General features: G+C 51.3%; 2 pseudogenes; both read right to left on the bottom strand.

Annotated features, from left to right (window-relative positions):
• Positions 1-8,361: 8,361 nt before the first annotated feature.
• Positions 8,362-8,480, bottom strand: LOC143947566 (5S ribosomal RNA; annotated as a pseudogene).
• Positions 8,481-10,576: 2,096 nt separating this feature from the next.
• Positions 10,577-10,695, bottom strand: LOC143948065 (5S ribosomal RNA; annotated as a pseudogene).
• Positions 10,696-11,506: the final 811 nt, after the last annotated feature.

Raw genomic sequence — 11,506 nt, forward strand, 5'->3', positions numbered from 1 at the left:
GCACTTTCAGGGTGATGTGCCCATAGGCAATCTCTTTGGGCACTCTCATCCCTCTTGAAAAATGCCAAGATAGTCACCCTGGGAAACAAGCGAAAAAAAACAGGTCAACGCCAACAACATAAAACGAAGAATACGGCACCTGGTATTCCAAGGCCGTCTCCCATACAAGTACTAACTAGGCCCAACCCTTCTTAGCCTCTGAGATCAGAAGAGATAGGGTGCTTTCAGGGTGATGCGGCTGTAAGCGATCTCTTTAGGCACTCTCAACCCTCTTGACAAATGCCAAGATGATCACTTTGGGAAACAAGCGAAAAAAACAGGTCAACACCAACAACATAAAAAGAAGCCTGCGGCATCTGGAAAAACCAGGTGGTCTCCCATCCAGGTACAAACCAGGCCCAACCCTGCTTAGCCTCTGAGACCAGACGAGATTGGGAACTTTCAGGGTGTTGTGCCCATAGGCAATTTCTTTGTGCACTCTCAACCCTCTTGATAAATGCCAAGGGAAAAAAGGAAAAAAAACAGGTCAACGCCGACAACATAATGAGAAGTCTACAGCACCTGGTATTCCCAGGCTGTCTCCCATCCAGATACTGACCAGGCCCATTGCTGCTTAGCCTCCGAGATCAGATAAGATTGGGCTCTTTCAGGTTGATTTGGCCGTAGGCACTCTCTTTGGGCACTCTGAAGCCTCTTGACAAAGGCAGAGATGGTCACCTTGGGAAACAAGCTAAAAAAAACAGGTCAAAGCCAACAACATAAAAAGAAGCCTACGGCATCCGGTATTCCCAGGCGATCTCCCAATCATGACACTAACCAGGCCAGATCCTTCTATGGCAGCTGGTCTTCCCAGGCAGTCTCCCATCCAGGTACTAACCAGGCCTGACGCTGCTTAGCCTCTGAAATCAGAGGAGATCGGGTGCTTTCAGGGTGATGTGGCTGTAAGCGTTCTCTTCAAGACACGCCCAACCCTTTTTTTTTCTTCAAATATATATTTTATTAGTTTTCATCAATGGGATAAGGGCCCGTTTAACATACAGCGGTAGCAAAAAAATGGAGGTCGCAGCCTCCAAGTCACTCATCTTGACAAGATATAAAATACAGTGCATATTCCAACAGCACAAGAAAGAGAATATAACCAGGGTCCATATGTCCCCGAGGTCCAGTTTGTTGGTATAGCCAAAATCTAAACAATATAGGCCGACATATCGCTACCAGAAAAGAATGAGAGAAGAAAGAAAGGTAAGTTACAGGGGAGAGGGGGGAGGATCGGGAGAGAAGGGGGGCATGGAGGGACAATGGGAGGCGTGCGACTGAGATACCTGTCCATGGGGTTGGAACCTCCGTGTACTGCCTAGTGTCCATGTAATCACAACAGCTCAAGTCGCAAGCAGCGACTTTCCTTCATCTGAAAGTATGAACATATTCCAGAGAGACCAGGTTTTCCTGTAGGTGTCCTGTCTGTGTTGCGCTGTCAACACCAAGTCCTCCATTTTATTCATGTCTTCTACCCTCCTCAACCACATTGCTACGGTCGGAGGACAGTCTTGTTTCCAAAGTAGGGGGATACAGGATTTGGCAGCGTTAGTCAAGTGTCGCAGTATAGATCTCTTGTATCTTCGGCGGGGGCAGGGTGGACACATGAAGTAGAAAGAACGCCGGGTCGTTGGGAATCAGCAGGTCCGTAAATTTTTGAGACACCGTTCGCACTGCAGTCCAGAAAGGCGCCAACTTAGGGCAGGACCAAAACATGTGTAACATGGACCCCCTCTCTTCATGACATCGCCAGCAACTTGCTGACGTGTCTGGGAAAATGGCATGTAGGCGACTAGGTGTAAGATACCACCTGGTCATGATTTTATAATTGGTCTCTTGTATTTTAGTGCACAGTGACGTTTTAAGAGAATGGTCAATTATATTCTGTTTCTGGACTGCAGTAAAGGTGCATTGAAGCTCCGCCTCCCACTTGTCCAAGCACGCCAGGCTCGGTGAGTGGGCTGGTGTATTCAGTGTCGAGTACATTTTAGAGAGGACTCGAGAAACTGGTTCCGTGCCTGTGAGGAATTCCTCGTATGGGGTCAGCGGTCGTGTGTAAGACTGGGGATTTGGGATGCTTTGAAGAAAATGGTGTATCTGTACTGCGTCCCAGAAGGAGAGCTGGAAGGAGCCCGCTGGGTCGGTTAGCTCCGTTAACAAGGGCCACCTATCTCGCCGCACAAATCGTGCAGCCGTTACACAATCTGACTCCCTCAGCGCCTGAAAGCGTGTAGGTGAGTTCCCGGGGGGGAACCGATGGTTACCTAGAATCGGGGTCAAGGGAGAGGTTTTGGTAGTCAGGGAGTTTTGGAGTGTCGCCTGAAGTCATTGCTATCAAGGGATGCGATTTTATCTCAGGGGGGAGGGAGCCACCACACCATAGCGCAGAACGCAGGGGAATGTTTACCTGCCGTTGTTCTATCTGTACCCATAATTTCAATTCTTGATGTCTCCCCCAGTCCACGATTCTGCCTAAGTGTATTGCTTGGTAGTATCTCCTAATATCGGGGAGTGCCAGTCCCCCATATCGTTTGGGCGCAGAAAGTTGGGCACGTGGTATGCGCGGTTTCTTGTATGCCCAGACAAATTGGACAAACAGGGTCTGCACCTGTTTAAAATATGTGGGAGGTATTCTGATCGGGAGAGCCTGAAAGAGGTATAACAATTTGGGCAGCACACTCATTTTTAGTAGATTGCATCTCCCAAACCATGAGTGTAGTCCCTTATGCCATGTGTCTAGCAGTGCCCTAATCTGTATCAACAAAGGGGGAAAGTTATAGTCATAGATGCGAGACAGGTCAGTTGGGATTTTCGTGCCCAGGTAAGTCAAGGCAGAGGACGTCCATCTAAATCGGAAGGTGGATTGTAACATCGAGAGAGTACGTGCCGGAATAGATATCCCCATTGCCTCAGATTTAATAAAGTTAATTCGAAGGTTAGAGAGTTTCCCGTAAGTCTCGAATGAACTAAGGAGGTTCGGAAGGGAAATTATTGGGTTAGTGATGGAGAAGAGCATATCATCCGCATAGGCTGACAGCTTACAGTGCAGTCGGCCAATTGCCACCCCTTGTATATCGGGGTTCATTCTGATCTTGGCTAAAAACGGTTCCAAGGACAGAGCGAAAAGGAGGGGGGACAATGGGCAACCCTGTCTCGTCCCATTGGTGATCTTAAAAGGTTCTGATAGTATACCGTTGGCCTTCACCTGGGCTGTAGGACTACTATATATACTAGCTATGCGGCTCAGCATCACCTCCCCCAGTCCGATATGTCGTAGTACTGTAAACATAAACGACCAGTTAACCCGGTCGAACGCCTTTTCGGCTTCAGTGTTTAAAAATAGACACGGGGTCTTCTTTGATTTCACAATATGTAACAAATTAAGCACTTTGGTGGTACTATCCCTAGCTTCCCTCGACGGGACAAAACCCACCTGATCCAGATGGATAAGTTGCTGGAGATGCAATGCCAGCCGAGTAGCCAGTATTTTGGTGAATAGTTTGAGATCTACGTTCAGCAGCGAGATAGGTCTATAACTGCCACAGGACGCCGGGTCCTTCCCCTCCTTAGGGATCACGGAGATATGGGCACCCAGGGTAGCGGAGGCGAACGTTTCTCCCGACCCCATGGCATTAAAGACCGTGAGTAGTTGGGGGCCTAATACTGGGAATAGGGTTCTGTAGTATTGTAAGGTATAGCCGTCAGGACCCGGCGCTTTCCCGGGCTTCAGGGACTTCATGGCCGTTTGGAGTTCTGGTAAAGTTATGGGAGAGTCTAAGATCCTCTGCGTGTCAGGCGAGAGAGAGGGCATGTGAGAGGTCGCAACGTATTCGTCCATGTCTGATTGGGGCGCTGTCACCAGAGGCAGGTTGTACAGGGTGGAGTAGAAAGAGTGAAACTCCCGTGTAATATGTGTGGGCAGGATTGCCCTTTCGCCCCCTGCCTTGTTAATATGAGGGACGTATGTGGAAAGTTTTAAGTCTCTGACCATTCTTGCCAACAATTTCCCGCATTTGTCCCCTGATTCATATGTCGTTCTACGGCAGATCTGTAAATGTGCCTTAGCTCTGTAGTGGAGGAGATCGTTGATCTGTTTCCGTAAGGTTGTCAAGTCAGACTCCGAGGACAGTGTGGGATTATGCTTATGTTTGCCCTCAGCAACAGCAAGTTTCTGTAAGAGTTGGGTAAGTTGTTGGGTACGCTCCCGTTTAATGCGGGCCCCATGCTTAATAAGGATCCCCCTAATCACTGGTTTGTGAGCCTCCCACAAAATCCCAGGCGTACAACCAGGTCGGGCATTCTCCTGGAAGTAACAATGCAGCTCCCTAGACACCTCCGCCAGCACCTCCGGTGCCTGCAGGAGGCTCTCGTTCAGACGCCAGAATCGGTGTCTGGAAGAGGCGTGATCAGATATACGGTATGTCAAAAATATAGGTGCATGGTCAGACCAGGTCCTAAGTCCAATAGACGTGTGTTCAATGGCATGTAGGTGCGCATGGGGGATCAGGAAGTAGTCTATCCTAGTGTATACCTGGTGTACAGAGGAATAGTAGGTATAGTCACGCTCTCCCGAATGCTGCAGACGCCAAACGTCTATCAGCTGTGATTTATGGAACGTCTTAGACATACGTTTGAGTTGGCCTATGGGGATGGAGGTCCTTCCGGAGGAAGTGTCCACTGAGGGAGTCAATGGGGCATTAAAGTCTCCCCCTATAATCAACTGGCCCTCTCTGAAGTCTTGGAGACGTTCTAAAGTCTCTTCCAGAAAGGTGGCCTGGTGGTCATTAGGGGCATATATCGCTGCCAGTGTAAGCTGCGTGAGGCCTACCGTACCCTTAAGGAAGACAAACCGTCCTGAGGGGTCCAGATTGTAGCTCTGGCAGTTCCAGGGAACCCTACTGGATATCAGTATGGAGACTCCCTTGGACTTAGCCGTTGGGTTTGTGGAATGATAGGCAATCGGGAAAAGCTTATTTCGTAAATAAGGTAGCTTATTATCCTTAAAGTGGGTCTCCTGGAGAAAAGCTACGTCTACCTGGGACCGTTTTAAATCATCTAACAAAATACGCCTCTTCTCCGGCGTGTTAAGACCCTTAACGTTCAGGGACATCACTGTAAGTCTGTCGAATGCCATAGGGGACCCGGGGGGGGGGGGGGGGGGTTGGGCGGGTGGCGGAAAGGACCGGGAAGGAAAGGGCAAGGGAAGAGAGGGGAAGGAAACAGAAGGTTAAAACAGATACCAGAAAGAAAAGGAAAAAACGTTAAAAGAAGAAAGAGAAAAAGAGTCAGGAAAATGGGACAAAGTCTAACACCTTGTCCCTTACACAGTATAATATTTGCATATGGCGCTTGGGAGCCGTGTGGCAGAACCCAGTGACATATACCAACCTATTTGGGGGAGAGGTAGGACAGGGCTCAAAAAGAGAGCGCCCAGCCACACCTCCCCACCCGACACATCATAAAAATGAAAAAACATGTATCACTCCAAAAATATTGCAACAGGGATAACCCCCAACCCAGAAAAAAGGAGACAACAAATGCATAAAAACTGAAAAAAGTGAACGAAACAGGTGTTCCCATTCCCCACGGTATACGTCCCCCTCGTACCTGCTTTTCGGTAGACACCTGGCCCCAAACGTAGGAATTGCCGCAGCAAGAGGGCTGTTAATCCTGTATCTACCAGGCCATGTAGGAGACTGTCAACCCTCCCCAGATAGCCTGCCGATCGTCAGCCAGATCGGCTCCTAATACAGGACAAGTAGCCAGCCAAATGGTGCCCAACGGCCTGGTAGCCCGACCTGAGCCCCCAACTAAACACACACCTGCGACAGAATCTTTCAATGCGTCCGTAATCCAGTGGATGCCCATGCCCCCAGAACCCCCATGGCATCAGGGCTCCATGCGCGCAGACATGTCAAACCCATTCCTCATCCGTCCAGGCTACCTGTCCGTATGTCCAGCCGAGGGGTTCACATGACTGCAACTCTCAGGGCCGTTGCCAATGGGGGGATTTCTCGGCAGCCATCCCCACCCATCCAACGGTGGCAAAGGGTGTCCTCCCCGGTTAGGCGCTGGAGCGTGGAATGTTCCTGCCGTAACTGAGAAGGGATGTCCCACGGCAGACGGGCAGGGCAGAGTCAGCAAGTCAAATACGTCAACCGAGGGGTGGGGGCGTAGCTCCTCACAGTTCCCCGGAGGGGGGGGGGCTGGTAAAATGCAGGTAGGATCATTCAACACCTCGGGGCGGGTAGCCCACCAAAAAGAGAAAAAAAAAAAGGGGGGGGGGGTGGTGCCAGGGGACCATGAGGGAGCCAGGTGGCAGTCAAGGTGCAAAGGTAACTGGAAATGTAGGGGCAAAGATAAGAAACAAAAACTTAACTGAGCAGGTGAGTTCCGAACCTGGGGTTGGGATCATCCGATTACGGTCAAACGAGGTTGGGCGGTAGCACCCGGGAGCCAGATCAAGATTCACGGACATCCTCCTGAGAGACCGCTCTAGGTCGGCGACGACCTCTTTGTAATCCGGGAGGCACTGCAGCTCCTTGTCCAGACTTACTCGGTTGTCCTTGCGGTCGTGGGAGGAAAGCCAGCCAGTCAGGCATCCTCACCGGCTCTGAACCAAGAAAGGTAAAGAGGGCAGGCAGGGATTCAGGTTTCCGCAAAGTAAACGATCTCTGATCTTTCTTAAATGTCACTGAAAGCGGATATCCCCAGCGGTAAGTTATATTTCTTCTGCGAGCAAGGTCAAGCAGCGGCCGCAGCATGGCTCGTCTTTGCAGGGTGGGGCGGGAAAGGTCCGGGAGGATCTTAATGGTCGCCCCATCAAATTCCAGGTCCCCGGCGTTCCAGGCTTTGCATAGGATCTGTTCCTTATGAGGATAGTGGTGGATCCTGCAAATAACATCTCGGGGCCGCAGGGGGTCCGTAGGTTTAGGGCCTAGCGCTCTGTGTATCCGGTCGATCTCCACCCGGTCCGGGAGCTCGATGCCTTCTATAGCGCGGAAGATAGCAAGAGCGGTATCCTGCAAGTCTTCAGGGCCTGTAGCCTCAGGTAAGCCCCGGAGTCGCAGGTTGTTCCTGCGATTCCTATCCTCTATTTCCTCCAAGTGGAGTTGTTGTGCCACCAGAGTCTCTGCGTGTGCCTCCTGGAGTCTATCCACCGCCGCTACACGTTGTTCAAAAGCAGCCAGAGAGGTCTCCCCCGCCTCCACCCTAGAATTAAGCGCCGATACGTCTGCCTTAACTGCCGCCATCTCTTTGCGGTGAGCCGCCTCCACAGTCCCTATCAGAGCGGTTATGTCCGCCTTCGTCGGCAACGCTTGGAGCAGCATACGCAGTTCAGCATCCACTCCGCCTGTCGGCACGGCAGCCCGCCTCAGTTCGTCGTCCATGGGGTGGAGGTCCGGCGGAAATTCCCGATAGCCATCTGCTGGTGTATGCTCTGTATGCGAGAGTGGTGCTGGACCTGGGGACACGCTCTCCTCCTCCGTGCGAGTCGCCGCCATCTTGGCCTCCGGGGATAGAAATTGCTGGCGGTGAAATAACCGGCTAAGCTCTCCGGAGGTCGGGTTTGAGGCGCCGATTTGAACAGTTTGTTGTTCCGCTTGGCTCCCTTCTTCTTAGCGGAGTGCATAGTGCTCTGTAAGGCACTGAAATGGTCGGGGTGGTCGAGAGGCGACCGGGCGCTCCAAAAAGAAAGTGCCACCTACTCAGCCATCTCTAGTCCACCTGTCCGGTAGAACTGCAGGACCCTCAGCCGTGGTGGTAGGCCGGAACGGCCGCGGAGCACGATCTCGGGTGGCGGCCGCAGGAAACACCGGGGATCCGTAGGCCTTAGTAGGCCTCACTGGGCCGGAACCGGCCGCGGCCTCCCCGAGCGCCCCAGAGTCCAGGGAACGCCACCGGAGGGATCCTGGCAGGAGGGTGGACAACGTGGGGGGACCGATGGAGGTCTCTCACCTCTGCAGGCAGCAGGGCCAAGGCTTTTCCGGGAGGCCTCGGGGCAGAAAGATGGCGGCGGCCGGCGGACGGCAATGCGGCGGATCCGCGGAGTCAGCGGGCCGCCGAGCGCTGCAATATAGGCCTGGGACACCGCTGCAGGCTCCAACTAGCCGGCCGAGGTGGCTTGAGCAGGGATTGGGCACCGGATCGTGTGGATGGCGACGGATAGCTCCGCAGGTATCAGGAGCTTACAATCTAACATCCGTCGCCATTCGTGTCAGGCCACGCCCCCAAAAGAACACGCCCAACCCTCTTGACAAACGCCAAGATGGTCGCCTTGAGAAAAAAGCAAAAAAACAGGTCAAAGCCAACAACATAAAAAGAAGCCTATGGCACCTGGTATTCCCAGGCGGTCTCCCATCCAGGTACTAACCAGGCCTGACACTGCTTAGCCTCTGAAATCAGACGAGATCGGGAGCTTTCAGGGTGATGTGGCCGTAAGCGTTCTCTTCAAGACACGCCCAACCCTCTTCAAAAACGCCAAGATGGTCGCCTTGAGAAACAAACGAAAAAAACAGGTCAAAGCCAACAACATAAAAAGAAGCCTATGGGCTTACAGCGGACCTTAAAAGATGGGACCCACTAGCTCTGACATGGTTCGGACGCTGTAATGTGTTGAAGATGAACGCGATGCCACGACTTCTGTATCTACTACAAGCCTTACCTATCAAAATACCCCAGACTTTCTTTCATGTGGTTCGCTCAATCTTTATCAAGTTCCTCTGGCGTGGCAAACATACGCGTATTGGTAGGGCAATGCTATTGCGACCGAAATTGCGGGGAGGTATTGGCTTCCCGGAGCCTGCTCTATATTACACAGCGACGCACATGACACGGGTGGTTGACTGGTGCCGACATGGGGAACTGACGCTATGGGTCAACCTAGAGCAGGAGATGGCGCGGGTTCCACTGGCTGGTCTGCCTTGGGCGGGGAGGCCATTGGAGTCCTGTGTGACTACTCACCCGTTAATTTGCCCCTCGCTCGCCGAGATGGATCGTTTTTTTCACCTTTCCCACCTGACTAACTTCCCTTCTCCTATGACCCCAATTATTGGACATCCTAGATTCCCTCCGGGCCTGTCTGACCAGGCCATTACCAGGCAAGCCCTGAAAGGGCTTCTGAGAGCAGCCCTATTTCTTGGACCCACGGGCTGGATTCCCACGGGGACCATACTGCTAGAGCAAGTACCTGTTGCAATGGATAGCTGGAGAGCTAGACAGCTCATCCATTTCCTCGGATCACTACCTAACCATTCGTTCTTCTCTAGACAATTCCACCCCTTCGAGAAACTTTGCCTGGATGATGGCCCAATTCGTGGTTCCCTCTCTAGGTCCTACCAAATCCTGACAGACGCACAATCCTCCACGGATCCGCCCTTCCTAGCTACATGGAAAAGGGACTTACAAACGACATTCTCCAAACCACAGAGGGACAGAATACTCTTTTTCGCCCATAAGACGTCACTCTGCAGTAAATATCAGGAGATCTCATATAAGGTGATCACACGCTGGTATCGTACACTGGCGGTGTTGGCCAAAATATTCCCCGGTCAATCTGACCGCTGCTGGCGCTGTGAGCAACAGGCTGGCACCATTCTCCACATTTTCTGGGAATGCCCTAAATTACAAACATTCTGGCAGCCTGTCCTGAGACTCATCCACAAGTTCACAGACATTTCCTTAGCCAATGATCCCACAGCAGTTCTTCTCAATCTAACTCCTATGTCGAGAAAGCGTTATCATAAGTCCTTACTTAAACATCTCCTCAATGCAGCTAGGGCCTGCATTCCAAGTCAGTGGAAACAGCAACTGCTCCAACGGTGACCCAGTGGTTCGCAAGGGTAAATGATATTGAACGAATGGAAGACCTGACTGCCACAATGAAGGATAAAATGGAGGAGCAGGGGAACAGATGGTTCTACTGGAACAGTTGTGCTTTTCGGAAGAATACCTCCGCGAGACATAGTAAGCTCATGGTGATCGTTGGAGATCGCTGTTCCAAACGTTGGACAGCTGATAAGCTGGTAAACCGAGGGCGTCTCTTGCTCCCAGGGAGGGGACCGCAGGGGACCCCACCCTATCCACTCTACCCACGACACCCCCTTACCCCTTCTTTTCCTTTTCTGCCATTTCCTTCCCCAATCTTCTCTTTCCCCTTCTCCCTCCTTTCAGTTCTACTATTTCCCTTCTTAACTCAAAAAAAGGGAAAAGAAAATGGTATGTTCCGACCTCATTTGACTACTACACAATACTCTTCCCCTATCTATGGATATCGAAACTCTTCGAGGGTAGCAGGGCTAGTATCAATAATATTTTAAGTGGTAGAGGATCCCAACGAGATGGAGCTTTAATCTCATCTTGATATGACCGCAAAGCTGTACACGTGCTATTCTCCTCGGACTTCTTACCATTGGCTCTGATATCCATGCAATATGATCGTTTGTTTGTAACTATTTGTATCACACATTCTTTGAAGTTGCCTTTGCATTGTATGTCGCATACTACAAAATAAAAAAATAAAAATAAAAATAAAAAAAGAAGCCTATGGCACCTGGTATTCCCAGGCTGTCTCCCATCCAGGTACTAACCAGGCCCATCGCTGCTTAGCCTCCGAGATCAGATGAGATTGGGCTCTTTCAGGGTGATTTGGCCGTAGGCACTCTCTTTGGGCACTCTGAAGCCTCTTGACAAAGGCCAAGATGGTCACCTTGGGAAACAAGCTAAAAAAAAAGGTCAAAGCCAACAACATAAAAAGAAGCCTACGGCATCCAGTATTCCCAGGCGATCATTAGCCTACCCTGATAAACTATGTGCTTTAAAGTGACGATTCCTCTTTTCGCCCACAGAGAAGGGTCTGGGATACTATTCAGGTGAGGGAGCATGGGGTTGCCCCATAGGGGCATATGTGGGGAGATGTGGTTGGGCTTTCCATAGCTCCTCCTTGTCTCCCGCCAGACCCTCACCGTGGTACGCATCAAGCCCGTCATGGAGGAGCTCGCCCTAAGCCCCCGAAATGGTAGGTTACTCAGAGCTGCATAGGAGCCAAGGATGGCTGCCTCCAGGGTGACCGCCGGGTTTTGTGTGGGCTGGGAGAACCACCACCGAATTGTGACCAAAACGGCCGCCCAGTAGTAGATCTGAAAGTTTGGGAGCGCCAGGCCCCCCCCCCCCCCGATAGTGGGAGATATAGTATCTGCTTAGCTACCCTGGGGGGTCTCCCAGCCCAGACAAAGGATATAAACAGACTCTCCAGTCTCTGGAAAAAAGTCCTGGGAATGTGGATGGGGGTATTACGAAAGAAGTAATTTTTTGTTAATTTTTAACAAATTGACTCTGCCCACTGGGGATAAAGGGAGAGATCGCCATGCCGCGCACCTAGCCCCTAATTGTGTCATGAGTGGCTGTATATTGTCCTCCAGATAGCTCTGAACTCTACCACTGACCTTAATCCCCAGGTATATAAAACTTT

The sequence above is a fragment of the Lithobates pipiens genome, unplaced genomic scaffold (genome assembly GCF_037356315.1).
Source record: "Lithobates pipiens isolate NorthernLeopardFrog02 unplaced genomic scaffold, aLitPip1_a1.2 Scaffold_30, whole genome shotgun sequence".
Lineage (NCBI taxonomy): Eukaryota > Metazoa > Chordata > Amphibia > Anura > Ranidae > Lithobates > Lithobates pipiens.